Source organism: Bombina bombina, chromosome 5 (genome assembly GCF_027579735.1).
Source record: "Bombina bombina isolate aBomBom1 chromosome 5, aBomBom1.pri, whole genome shotgun sequence".
Taxonomy (NCBI): Eukaryota; Metazoa; Chordata; class Amphibia; order Anura; family Bombinatoridae; genus Bombina; species Bombina bombina.
The window spans coordinates 1106619106-1106632489 of record NC_069503.1 but is presented as its reverse complement, the minus strand read 5'-3'; positions in this window follow the sequence as shown (position 1 = coordinate 1106632489).

The following is a 13384-nucleotide window of genomic DNA, read 5'->3' as shown; positions in this document are numbered from 1 at the left end:
CAGTCTGGATGAATTCTGGTGAGGTTGTAGTCATGGTCAGCTTGCTGGCTTTGATATAGTAGCACTTATAATATTGCAGTCTGGGAGGAATTCTGGTGAGATTGTAGTCATGGTCAGCTGGCTGGCTTTGATATATGTGGAGCTATGGTATTGCAGTCTGGAGGAAATTCGGTGACGGTTGTAGTCACAGTCAGCTGGTTGGGCTTTGATATAGTAGCACTTATAATATTGCAGTCTGGGAGGAATTCTGTAAGATTTTTAGTCATGGTCAGTTTGCTGGCTTTGATATAGTAGCACTTATAATATTGCAGTCTGGGAGGAATATCTTGTGAGATTTGTAGTCATGGTCAGCTAGCTGGCTTTGATATAGTAGCACTTATAATATTGCAGTCTGGGAGGAATTCTGGTGAGATTGTAGTCATGGTCAGGCTGGCTGGCTGTTGATCTAGTGGGAGCTATGGTATTGCAGTCTGTAGAATTCTGGTGAGGGTTGCAGTCACAGTCAGCTGGCTGGCTTTGATATAGTAGCACTTATAATATTGCAGTCTGGGGAGGAATTTTGGTGGAGGTTGTAATCATGGGTCAGTTCTCTGGCTTTGATATTGTAGCAGCTGTGATATTGCAGTCTGGGAGGAATTATTGTGAGGTTGTAGTCACTGTCAGCTTGTTGGCTTTGATATAGTAGCACTTATAAGTCTGGGAGGAATTCTGGTGAGATTGTAGTCACGGTAAGCTTGCTGGCTTTGATATAGTAGCACTTATAATATTGCAGTCTGGGAGGAATTCTGGTGAGGTTGTAGTCATGGTCAGCTTGCTGGCTTTGATATGAGTAGCAGCTGGGGTATTGCAGTCTGGGAGGAAGTCTGGTTGAAGGGTTGTAGTCACAGTCAGCTTGTTGGCTTTGATATAGTAGCACTTATAATATTGTAGTCTGGGAGAATTCTGATGAGGATTGTAGTCATGGTCAGCTTGCTGGCTTAATAAATAAATATGACAGTGTTAAATTATTTTAAAACATTTATTTTTTGCATTTCAGTTTTTAATTGAGGTTATAGTCATGGGTCAGCTTGCTGGATTTTATTTAGTAAGCACCCATGTGGTATTGCAGTCTGGAGGAATTCTGGTGAGATGTTAGTCACGGTAAGCTTGCTGGCTTTGATATAGTAGCACTTATAATATTGGCAGTCTGGGAGGAATTCTGGTGAGGTTGTAGTCATGGGTCAGCTTGCTGGCTTTGATATAGTAGCAGCTGTGGTATTGCAGTCTGGAGGAAGTCTGGTGAGGTTGTAGTCCACAGTCAGCTTGTTGGCTTTGATATAGTAGCACTTATAATATTGGAGTCTGGGAGGAATTCTGATGAGATAGTAGTCGATTGGTCAGCTTGCTGGCTTAATAAAAAAATATGACAGTGTTAAATTATTTTACAACATTTATTTTTTGCATTTTCAGTTTTTAATTGAGGTTAGTAGTCATGGTCAGCTTGCTGGATTTATTTAGGGTAAGCACCCATGGTATTGCAGTCTGGGAGGAATTCTGGTGAGATTGTAGTCATGGGTCAGCTGGGCTGGCTTTGATTATAGTAAACACTTATAATATGCAGTCTGGGAGGAATTCTTGTGAGGTTGTAGTCAAGGTCAGCTGGCTGGCTTTTGATATAGTAGCACTTATAATATTGCAGTCTGGGAGGAATTCTGGTGAGGATGTTGTCGTGATCAGCTGCTGGCTTTGATACTGTAGCAGCTGTGGTATTGCAGTCTTGGAGGGAAATTCTGGTGCGGTTGTAGTCACGGTCAGCTGGCTGGCTTTGATATAGTAGCACTTAGGAATAATTGCAGTTTGGGAGGGAATTCTGGTGAGGGTTGTAGTCATGTTAGCTGGCTGGCTTTGATATAGTAGCAGCTGTGGTATTGCAGTCTTTGAGTAATTCTGGTGATATTGTTAGTCATTGTTAGCTGGCTGGCTTTGATATAGTAGCACTTATAATATTGCAGTTTGGGAGGAATTCTGGTGAGGTTGTAGTCATGTTAGCTGGCTGGCTTTGATATAGTAGCAGCTATGGTATTGCAGTCTGGGAGAATTCTGGTGAGGTTCTAGTCATGGTCAGCTTGCTGGCCTTTTATTTAGTAGCAATTATAATATTGCAGTCTGGGAGAAATTCTGGTGAGATTGTAGTCATGGTCAGCTTGCTGGCTTTGATATAGTGGGAGCTATGGGTATTGCAGTCTGGAAGGAATTTTGGTAAGGTTGTAATCATGATCAGTTTGCTGGCTTTGATATTGTAGCAGCTGTGATATTGCAGTCTAGGAGGAATTCTTGTGAGGTTGTAGTCATGGTCAGTGTGTTGGCTTTGATATAGTAGCACTTATAATATTGAAGACTGGGAGGAATTCTGGTGAGATTGTAGTCACGGTCAGCTTTCTGGCTTTGATATAGTAGCACTTATAATATTGCAGTTTGGGAGGAATTCTGGTGAAGTTGTAGTCATGTTAGCTGGCTGGCTTTGATATAGTAGCAGCTATGGTATTGCAGTCTGGGAGAAATTCTGGTGAGATTGTAGTCATGGTCAACTAGGGTGGCTTGATATAGTAGTAGCTGTGGTATTGCAGTCTGGGATGAATTCTGGTGAGGTTGTAGTCATGGTCAGCTTGCTGGCTTTGATATAGTAGCACTTATAATATTGCAGTCTGGGAGGAATTCTGGTGAGATTGTAGTCATGGTCAGCTGGCTGGCTTGATATAGTGGGAGCTATGGTATTGCAGTCTGGAGGAATTCTGGTGAGGTTGTAGTCACAGTCAGCTGTCTGGCTTTGATATAGTTGCACTTATAATATTGCAGTCTGGGAGGAATTCTGGTGAAGTTGTTGTCGTGATCAGCTGGCTGTCTTTGATACGGTAGCAGCTGTGGTATTGCAGTCTTGGAGAAATTCTGGTGAGGTTGTAGTCACGGTCAGCTGGCTGTCTTTGATATAGCAGCACTTATAAAATTGCAGTCTGGGAGGAATTCTGGTGAGATTGTAGTCATGTTCAGCTTGCTGGCTTTGATATGGTAGAAGCTGTGGTATTGCAGTCTGGGAGGTATTCTGGTGAGATTGTAATCATGGTTAGCTGGCTGGCTTTGATATAGTAGCACTTATAATATTGCAGTTTGGGAGGAATTCTGGTGAGGTTGTAGTCATGTTAGCTGGCTGGCTTTGATATAGTAGCAGCTATGGTATTGCAGTCTGGGAGGAATTCTGGTGAGATTGTAGTCATGGTCAGCTTGCTGGCTTTTATATAGTAGTAGCTGTGGTATTCCAGTCTGGGATGAATACTGGTGAGGTTGTAGTCATTGTCAGCTTGCTGGCTTTGATATAGTAGCACTTATAATATTGCAGTCTGGGAGGAATTCTGGCTAGATTGTAGTCATGGTCAGCTGGCTGGCTTTGATATAGTGGGAGCTATGGTATTGCAGTCTGGGAGGAATTCTGGTGAGGTTGTAGTCACAGTCAGCTGTCTGGCTTTGATATAGTAGCACTTATAATATTGCAGTCTGGGAGGAATTCTGGTAAGATTTTAGTCATGGTCAGTTTGCTGGCTTTGATATAGTAGCACTTATAATATTGAAGTCTGGGAGGAATTCTTGTGAGATTGTAGTCATGGTCAGCTAGCTGGCTTTGATATAGTAGCACTTATAATATTGCAGTCTGGGAGGAATTCTGGTGAGATTGTAGTCATGGTCATCTGGCTAGCTTTGATATAGTGGGAGCTATGGTATTGCAGTCTGTAAGAATTCTGGTGAGGTTGCAGTCACCGTCAGCTGGCTGGCTTTGATATAGTAGCACTTATAATATTGCAGTCTGGGAGGAATTCTGGTGAGGTTGTAGTCAAGGTCAGCTGGCTGGCTTTGATATAGTAGCACTTATAATATTGCAGTCTGGGAGGAATTCTGGTGAGGATGTTGTCGTGATCAGCTGGCTGGCTTTGATACTGTAGCAGCTGTGGTATTGCAGTCTTGGAGGAATTCTGGTGCGGTTGTAGTCACGGTCAGCTGGCTGGCTTTGATATAGTAGCACTTAGAATATTGCAGTTTGGGAGGAATTCTGGTGAGGTTGTAGTCATGTTAGCTGGCTGGCTTTGATATAGTAGCAGCTGTGGTATTGCAGTCTTTGAGTAATTCTGGTGATATTGTAGTCATGGTTAGCTGGCTGGCTTTGATATAGTAGCACTTATAATATTGCAGTTTGGGAGGAATTCTGGTGAGGTTGTAGTCATGTTAGCTGGCTGGCTTTGATATAGTAGCAGCTATGGTATTGCAGTCTGGGGAGGAATTCTGTGAGGTTGTAGTCATGGTCAGCTTGCTGGCTTTTATTTAGTAGCAATTATAATATTGCAGTCTGGGAGAAATTCTGGTGAGATTGTAGTCATGGTCAACTGTCTGGCTTTGATATAGTGGGAGCTATGGTATTGCAGTCTGGAAGGAATTTTGGTAAGGTTGTAATCATGATCAGTTTGCTGGCTTTGATATTGTAGCAGCTGTGATATTGCAGTCTAGGAGGAATTCTTGTGAGGTTGTAGTCATGGTCAGTGTGTTGGCTTTGATATAGTAGCACTTATAATATTGAAGTCTGGGTGGAATTCTGGTGAGATTGTAGTCACGGTCAGCTTTCTGGCTTTGATATAGTAGCACTTATAATATTGCAGTTTGGGAGGAATTCTGGTGAAGTTGTAGTCATGTTAGCTGGCTGGCTTTGATATAGTAGCAGCTATGGTATTGCAGTCTGGGAGAAATTCTGGTGAGATTGTAGTCATGGTCAACTTGGTGGCTTTGATATAGTAGTAGCTGTGGTATTGCAGTCTGGGATGAATTCTGGTGAGGTTGTAGTCATGGTCAGCTTGCTGGCTTTGATATAGTAGCACTTATAATATTGCAGTCTGGGAGGAATTCTGGTGAGATTGTAGTCATGGTCAGCTGGCTGGCTTTGATATAGTGGGAGCTATGGTATTGCAGTCTGGGAGGAATTCTGGTGAGGTTGTAGTCACAGTCAGCTGTCTGGCTTTGATATAGTTGCACTTATAATATTGCAGTCTGGGAGGAATTCTGGTGAAGTTGTTGTCGTGATCAGCTGGCTGTCTTTGATACGGTAGCAGCTGTGGTATTGCAGTCTTGGAGAAATTCTGGTGAGGTTGTAGTCACGGTCAGCTGGCTGTCTTTGATATAGCAGCACTTATAAAATTGCAGTCTGGGAGGAATTCTGGTGAGATTGTAGTCATGTTCAGCTTGCTGGCTTTGATATGGTAGAAGCTGTGGTATTGCAGTCTGGGAGGTATTCTGGTGAGATTGTAATCATGGTTAGCTGGCTGGCTTTGATATAGTAGCACTTATAATATTGCAGTTTGGGAGGAATTCTGGTGAGGTTGTAGTCATGTTAGCTGGCTGGCTTTGATATAGTAGCAGCTATGGTATTGCAGTCTGGGAGGAATTCTGGTGAGATTGTAGTCATGGTCAGCTTGCTGGCTTTTATATAGTAGTAGCTGTGGTATTCCAGTCTGGGATGAATTCTGGTGAGGTTGTAGTCATTGTCAGCTTGCTGGCTTTGATATAGTAGCACTTATAATATTGCAGTCTGGGAGGAATTCTGGCTAGATTGTAGTCATGGTCAGCTGGCTGGCTTTGATATAGTGGGAGCTATGGTATTTCAGTCTGGGAGGAATTCTGGTGAGGTTGTAGTCACAGTCAGCTGTCTGGCTTTGATATAGTAGCACTTATAATATTGCAGTCTGGGAGGAATTCTGGTAAGATTTTAGTCATGGTCAGTTTGCTGGCTTTGATATAGTAGCACTTATAATATTGAAGTCTGGGAGGAATTCTTGTGAGATTGTAGTCATGGTCAGCTAGCTGGCTTTGATATAGTAGCACTTATAATATTGCAGTCTGGGAGGAATTCTGGTGAGATTGTAGTCATGGTAATCTGGCTAGCTTTGATATAGTGGGAGCTATGGTATTGCAGTCTGTAAGAATTCTGGTGAGGTTGCAGTCACAGTCAGCTGGCTGGCTTTGATATAGTAGCACTTATAATATTGCAGTCTGGGAGGAATTCTGGTGAGGTTGTAGTCAAGGTCAGCTGGCTGGCTTTGATATAGTAGCACTTATAATATTGCAGTCTGGGAGGAATTCTGGTGAGGATGTTGTCGTGATCAGCTGGCTGGCTTTGATACTGTAGCAGCTGTGGTATTGCAGTCTTGGAGGAATTCTGGTGCGGTTGTAGTCACGGTCAGCTGGCTGGCTTTGATATAGTAGCACTTAGAATATTGCAGTTTGGGAGGAATTCTGGTGAGGTTGTAGTCATGTTAGCTGGCTGGCTTTGATATAGTAGCAGCTGTGGTATTGCAGTCTTTGAGTAATTCTGGTGATATTGTAGTCATGGTTAGCTGGCTGGCTTTGATATAGTAGCACTTATAATATTGCAGTTTGGGAGGAATTCTGGTGAGGTTGTAGTCATGTTAGCTGGCTGGCTTTGATATAGTAGCAGCTATGGTATTGCAGTCTGGGAGGAATTCTGGTGAGGTTGTAGTCATGGTCAGCTTGCTGGCTTTTATTTAGTAGCAATTATAATATTGCAGTCTGGGAGAAATTCTGGTGAGATTGTAGTCATGGTCAACTGTCTGGCTTTGATATAGTGGGAGCTATGGTATTGCAGTCTGGAAGGAATTTTGGTAAGGTTGTAATCATGATCAGTTTGCTGGCTTTGATATTGTAGCAGCTGTGATATTGCAGTCTTGGAGGAATTCTTGTGAGGTTGTAGTCATGGTCAGTGTGTTGGCTTTGATATAGTAGCACTTATAATATTGAAGTCTGGGAGGAATTCTGGTGAGATTGTAGTCACGGTCAGCTTTCTGGCTTTGATATAGTAGCACTTATAATATTGCAGTTTGGGAGGAATTCTGGTGAAGTTGTAGTCATGTTAGGTCAGCTGGCTTTGATATAGTAGCAGCTATGGTATTGCAGTCTGGGAGAAATTCTGGTGAGATTGTAGTCATGGTCAGCTTGGTGGCTTTGATATAGTAGTAGCTGTGGTATTGCAGTCTGGGATGAATTCTGGTGAGGTTGTAGTCATGGTCAGCTTGCTGGCTTTGATATAGTAGCACTTATAATATTGCAGTCTGGGAGGAATTCTGGTGAGATTGTAGTCCATGGTCAGCTGGCTGGCTTTGATATAGTGGGAGCTATGGTATTGCAGTCTGGGAGGAATTCTGGTGAGGTTGTAGTCACAGTCAGCTGTCTGGCTTTGATATAGTTGCACTTATAATATTGAAGTCTGGGAGGAATTCTGGTGAAGTTGTTGTTGTGATCAGCTGGCTGTCTTTGATACGGTAGCAGCTGTGGTATTGCAGTCTTGGAGAAATTCTGGTGGAGGTTGTAGTCTACGGTCAGCTGGCTGTCTTTGATATAGCAGCACTTATAAATTGCAGTCTGGGAGGAATTCTGGTGAGATTGTAGTCATGTCAGCTTGCTGGCTTTGATATGGTAGAAGCTGTGGTATTGCAGTCTGGGAGGTATTCTGGTGAGATTGTAATCATGGTTAGCTGGCTGGCTTTGATATAGTAGCACTTATAATATTGCAGTTTGGGAGGATTTCTGGTGAGGTTGTAGTCATGTTAGCTGGCTGGCTTTGATATAGTAGCAGCTATGGTATTGCAGGTCTGGAGGAATTCTGGTGAGATTGTAGTCATGGTCAGCTTGCTGGCTTTTATATAGTAGTAGCTGTGGTATTCCAGTCTGGGATGAATTCTGGTGAGGTTGTAGTCATTGTCAGCTTGCTGGCTTTGATATAGTAGCACTTATAATATTGCAGTCTGGGAGGAATTCTGGCTAGATTGTAGTCATGGTAAGCTGGCTGGCTTTGATATAGTGGGAGCTATGGTATTGCAGTCTGGGAGGAATTCTGGTGAGGTTGTAGTCACAGTCAGCTGTCTGGCTTTGATATAGTAGCACTTATAATATTGAAGTCTGGGAGGATTCTTGGTGAGATTGTAGTCATGGTCAGCTAGCTGGCTTTGATATAGTAGCACTTATAATATTGCAGTCTGGGAGGAATTCTGGTGAGATTGTAGTCATGGTCATCTGGCTAGCTTTGATATAGTGGGAGCTATGGTATTGCAGTCTGTAAGAATTCTGGTGAGGTTGCAGTCACAGTCAGCTGGCTGGCTTTGATATAGTAGCACTTATAATATTGCAGTCTGGGAGGAATTTTGGTGAAGTTGTAATCATGGTCAGTTTTCTGGCTTTGATATTGTAGCAGCTGTGGTATCGCAGTCTGGGAGGAATTCTTGTGAGGTTGTAGTCACTGTCAGCTTGTTGGCTTTGATATAGTAGCACTTATAATATTGAAGTCTTGGAGGAATTCTGGTGAGATTGTAGTCCACGGTCAGCTTGCTGGCTTTGATATAGTAGCACTTATAATATTGCAGTATGGGAGGAATTCTGGTGAGGTTGTAGTCATGGTCAGCTTGCTGGCTTTGATATAGTAGCAGCTGTGGTATCGCAGTCTGGGAGGAAGTCTGGTGAAGTTGTAGTCAAAGTCAGCTTGTTGGCTTTGATATAGTAGCACTTATAATATTGGAGTCTGTCAATAGGTTAGAAAAATTAAGGGATTTGGCATTTAAGCCAAGTGCTGAATTAGGCACTGTTGAATTATTATAAAGATGGGTTAAAATTGAACACTTTATTAAACAAATATGCAGTAACAAAACAAAAATATATCTAATTGGATCAGATTAGAGAAGTAGGCAATCACCATCCACTCCTAGTATTCACTTAAGGCTGATCCAACAGAGTTAAAAACATTAAAAAGGACTGTGTGTCCTATGGCTCTAGTGTTGATACACAGATAGACAGAGCAAGATGAGCAAAGAAATGTATAGGGACAATCCAATCACACAAATCACACAGACTATGTGCTCAAAGGCGTCCTCCTGCCTGCGTACTGCTGTGATTTAACCCAGTCAGCCGATTGCTAAATAAAGTCCCTATTTCTAGAAGTCACATACATAACAAGAGTTCACTTTGTTAGTTTGAATGTTAAGCAACATACTAATAGTTACTTCACTCGCTCAAATTGTACTATGAATGGCTTGTATATTATATAGATAGATACAGTGTGTCGCCAGTAGTCACTATATGGCAACAGAGTCAATGAATATCCAATCTGTATACTAAATAAATCATGTAAATTGTTACAAAGGTATCCAACATTACGTTAACCCAGTACATAGAAATTCATGTCTTATTATGCAGCTTGTGTATCACATTCATGCTGCTAATAACGCTAGTACTATAGTGGGATAGCGATAGTACAATAGTTATAATAGGCTATGTTGGATTTCCTCAGTAACTAAATTAACAAGCCGTTCTATCCGAACACAACATGCGTGCCTATAGGACACGCCCACTGACGCGTTTCGTCACTATAGCGTGACTTCGTCAGGGCATAGGGGCGGTCCAGCCGTGCTGTCTGTAAGATATACTGTTTCGTTACCATGGAAACAGTTTGTGTATGCGGAAGTGTTACCCGCACCAATCTGGCGATTATCTTGTCAGCATTCAGTATAACGAGTCACCCAAATTCTTGTAGGTATTGGTGTCCACAGTTCATTATGATAAGTTATTTAACCATATCTATCAAATCCTTGAATAAAGACGATTATTGTTAAAAGCATTACCAAATTAGACAGTCATTGTATATGCTGTTTTACACTTATGTAAAGACATATGTATATTCATATGATGATTGTAGAAACCTATGATATCGCTGTATTACCGATCAATACGTTCATTGTGACTTGGATATATGTCATTTTACTATGCAGTAAAAAAATAGAGTAGATCTTATAATGACAACATGCATTCTCGATGTGTTTATTTATTAATTAAATCGCATGCACAGAAAAAGTGTGTATCACCTAAATGGTTAATTTCTGATTTGCGAATTGTTTATAGTTCTCATTGGTGTAAACTATGTTTATTAATCCCATAAATAGTTAGAGACTGACCATTATTGCTTATTCATCTTTACAATGTCACTTACACAACTCCTCGTTTCCCTGATGATCAAATAGGGGATATTCATAGGGGAAATAACCTAAAAAGTTTTTTATTAATTATTAACTCATTGTTTCACAGTCTGCCTCCCACTCTACTCATATATTTGTAAGAATAGCAGTATCCAAAGTAATGGCATTTACCAACTACATTCTTTATTCCCTATATATTAGTTACCAGTTATTATGCATTATGTGACAGTGTTAAAATTCTCATATCAATTTGCAGTGTCACTGATCATGTAGGCACTATTGTAGTCAGAAAGAGGACTTTGATAGAGGGATTATAATTATATAGTATCCTGATCTAACCTACTGTGTGTAACAGTGGTACAGTATTAAGAATGATAAATTGCAGATATTATAAAAAACTTTTAAATGAAATAGCTTCGTTAAGGCCTTTGGGGGATGCCGATCGTAGCTCATGTATCCATCTGCATTCTTTTTGCAGAAGTAATTTATTTATATCTCCCCTTCAATTTAAGTTGTTCGATTGCAAAAAAGTGTATTTGGTATTTTTCATCCTTGTGCACAGTATTCATATGTTTCGCTATGGGTACATTGCGGTCCCATTTTATGTCTCCTAAATGTTCCAGCACTCTGGTCCGTAGTTCACGAGAGGTCTCCCCTACATAGATTAGGGGACATTTACATGTTGCTACATATACAACTCTTTTTGTTCTGCAGTTCATAAAATCATTTATCCGATAGTTCTTTCCTGTTTGGGGATGTATAAATGTTTTCATTGGTGCCATATTTTTGCATGCCTGACACCGGCCACATTTGAAAAAACCTCTAGTTTCTTGAAGCCATGTTCTTTGTTGCATTTGGCTATAATGACTTCTAGTCAAAATATCCTTTAGATTTTGAGATCTTCTATTTGTTATGTTTGGTTTATCAGTAATTACTTCTAGCAAGTCAGGGTCCTCATGCAGGACATGCCAGTGTTTTTGGAAGATATTGCGAATGGTGGTATTTTTCTCATCAAAAGTGCCGATCATTCTGATCTTTTTGGTATTTTCACTTTCGGCAGATTTCTTTTCTTGTACTAGAGTTGGTCTCTCTAGTGCTTTTGCACGCTGATAAGCTTTTTTGAGGCATCTATTCGGATAACCCCTTTCTTTGAACCTTTTTCTAAGTTCTTTAGCTTCTGATTCAAAGTCTTCCATATTACTGCAATTACGTCTTGCCCTCAGGTATTGTCCATAGGGGATACCCATCTTCTGACTTTTTGGATGATGGCTTTTCCAATTTAGGAGATTATTGGTAGATGTCTTTTTTCTAAAAAGCTTAGTACTGAGAGACCCATCTGATTCTTTTTGGATCTCTAAGTCTAAAAATGAGATACACTTTTCTTCAATAGCAGAGGTATAGTGCATACCATGTCTATTGTTATTTAGCCAGTACATGAAGTTTTGGAAATCCTCCTTTGAACCAGTCCATAGTATAAGGACGTAGCGAATGTATAGATCCATGAATTTCATGAATGGGTTAATATCTTGATTAAGGATATGTGTGTGTTCTATCCATCCTAAGAAGAGGTTGGCATATGTAGGTGCACAGCATGTGCCCATTGCTGTGCCCTTTTTTTGTCGATATACTTTGTTGTCAAAAAGAAAATAATTATGTGATAGCACAAAATCTAGGAGTTCAAGAACAAAATCATCTTTCTCATTTCCACAGGGATTAGTCGTTTTTAAGAAGTATTGTATAGCTTCTTTACCTAGAGTGTGAGAAATATTTGAATACAGACTCTCAACATCTATACTTGCCAATAAGGTGTTTTCTTGTACCCAAATGTTTTCCAAACATTTTAGGACATCTTTTGTGTCCTGAACATAAGAGGTGAGGGTATATACAAATTCTCTCAACTTCTTATCAATATAGATGCTAGTGTTTTCAGTCAGGCAACCATTACCGATAGTGTCCGGTAATGGTTGCCTGACTGAAAACACTAGCATCTATATTGATAAGAAGTTGAGAGAATTTGTATATGATCAGTGACACTGCAAATTGATATGAGAATTTTAACACTGTCACATAATGCATAATAACTGGTAACTAATATATAGGGAATAAAGAATGTAGTTGGTAAATGCCATTACTTTGGATACTGCTATTCTTACAAATATATGAATAGAGTGGGAGGCAGACTGTGAAACAATGAGTTAATAATTAATAAAAAACTTTTTAGGTTATTTCCCCTATGAATATCCCCTATTTGATCATCAGGAAAACGAGGAGTTGTGTAAGTGACATTGTAAAGATGAATAAGCAATAATGGTCAGTCTCTAACTATTTATGGGATTAATAAACATAGTTTACACCAATGAGAACTATAAACAATTTGCAAATCAGAAATTAACCATTTAGGTGATACACACTTTTTCTGTGCATGCGATTTAATTAATAAATAAACACATCGAGAATGCATGTTGTCATGATAAGATCTACTCTATTTTTTTACTGCATAGTAAAATGACATATATCCAAGTCACAATGAACGTATTGATCGGTAATACAGCGATATCATAGGTTTCTACAATCATCATATGAATATACATATGTCTTTACATAAGTGTAAAACAGCATATACAATGACTGTCTAATTTGGTAATGCTTTTAACAATAATCGTCTTTATTCAAGGATTTGATAGATATGGTTAAATAACTTATCATAATGAACTGTGGACACCAATACCTACAAGAATTTGGGTGACTCGTTATACTGAATGCTGACAAGATAATCGCCAGATTGGTGCGGGTAACACTTCCGCATACACAAACTGTTTCCATGGTAACGAAACAGTATATCTTACAGACAGCACGGCTGGACCGCCCCTATGCCCTGACGAAGTCACGCTATAGTGACGAAACGCGTCGGTGGGCGTGTCCTATAGGCACGCATGTTGTGTTCAGATAGAACGGCTTGTTAATTTAGTTACTGAGGAAATCCAACATAGCCTATTATAACTATTGTACTATCGCTATCCCACTATAGTACTAGCGTTATTAGCAGCATGAATGTGATACACAAGCTGCATAATAAGACATGAATTTCTATGTACTGGGTTAACGTAATGTTGGATACCTTTGTAACGATTTACATGATTTATTTAGTATACAGATTGGATATTCATTGACTCTGTTGCCATATAGTGACTACTGGCGACACACTGTATCTATCTATATAATATACAAGCCATTCATAGTACAATTTGAGCGAGTGAAGTAACTATTAGTATGTTGCTTAACATTCAAACTAACAAAGTGAACTCTTGTTATGTATGTGACTTCTAGAAATAGGG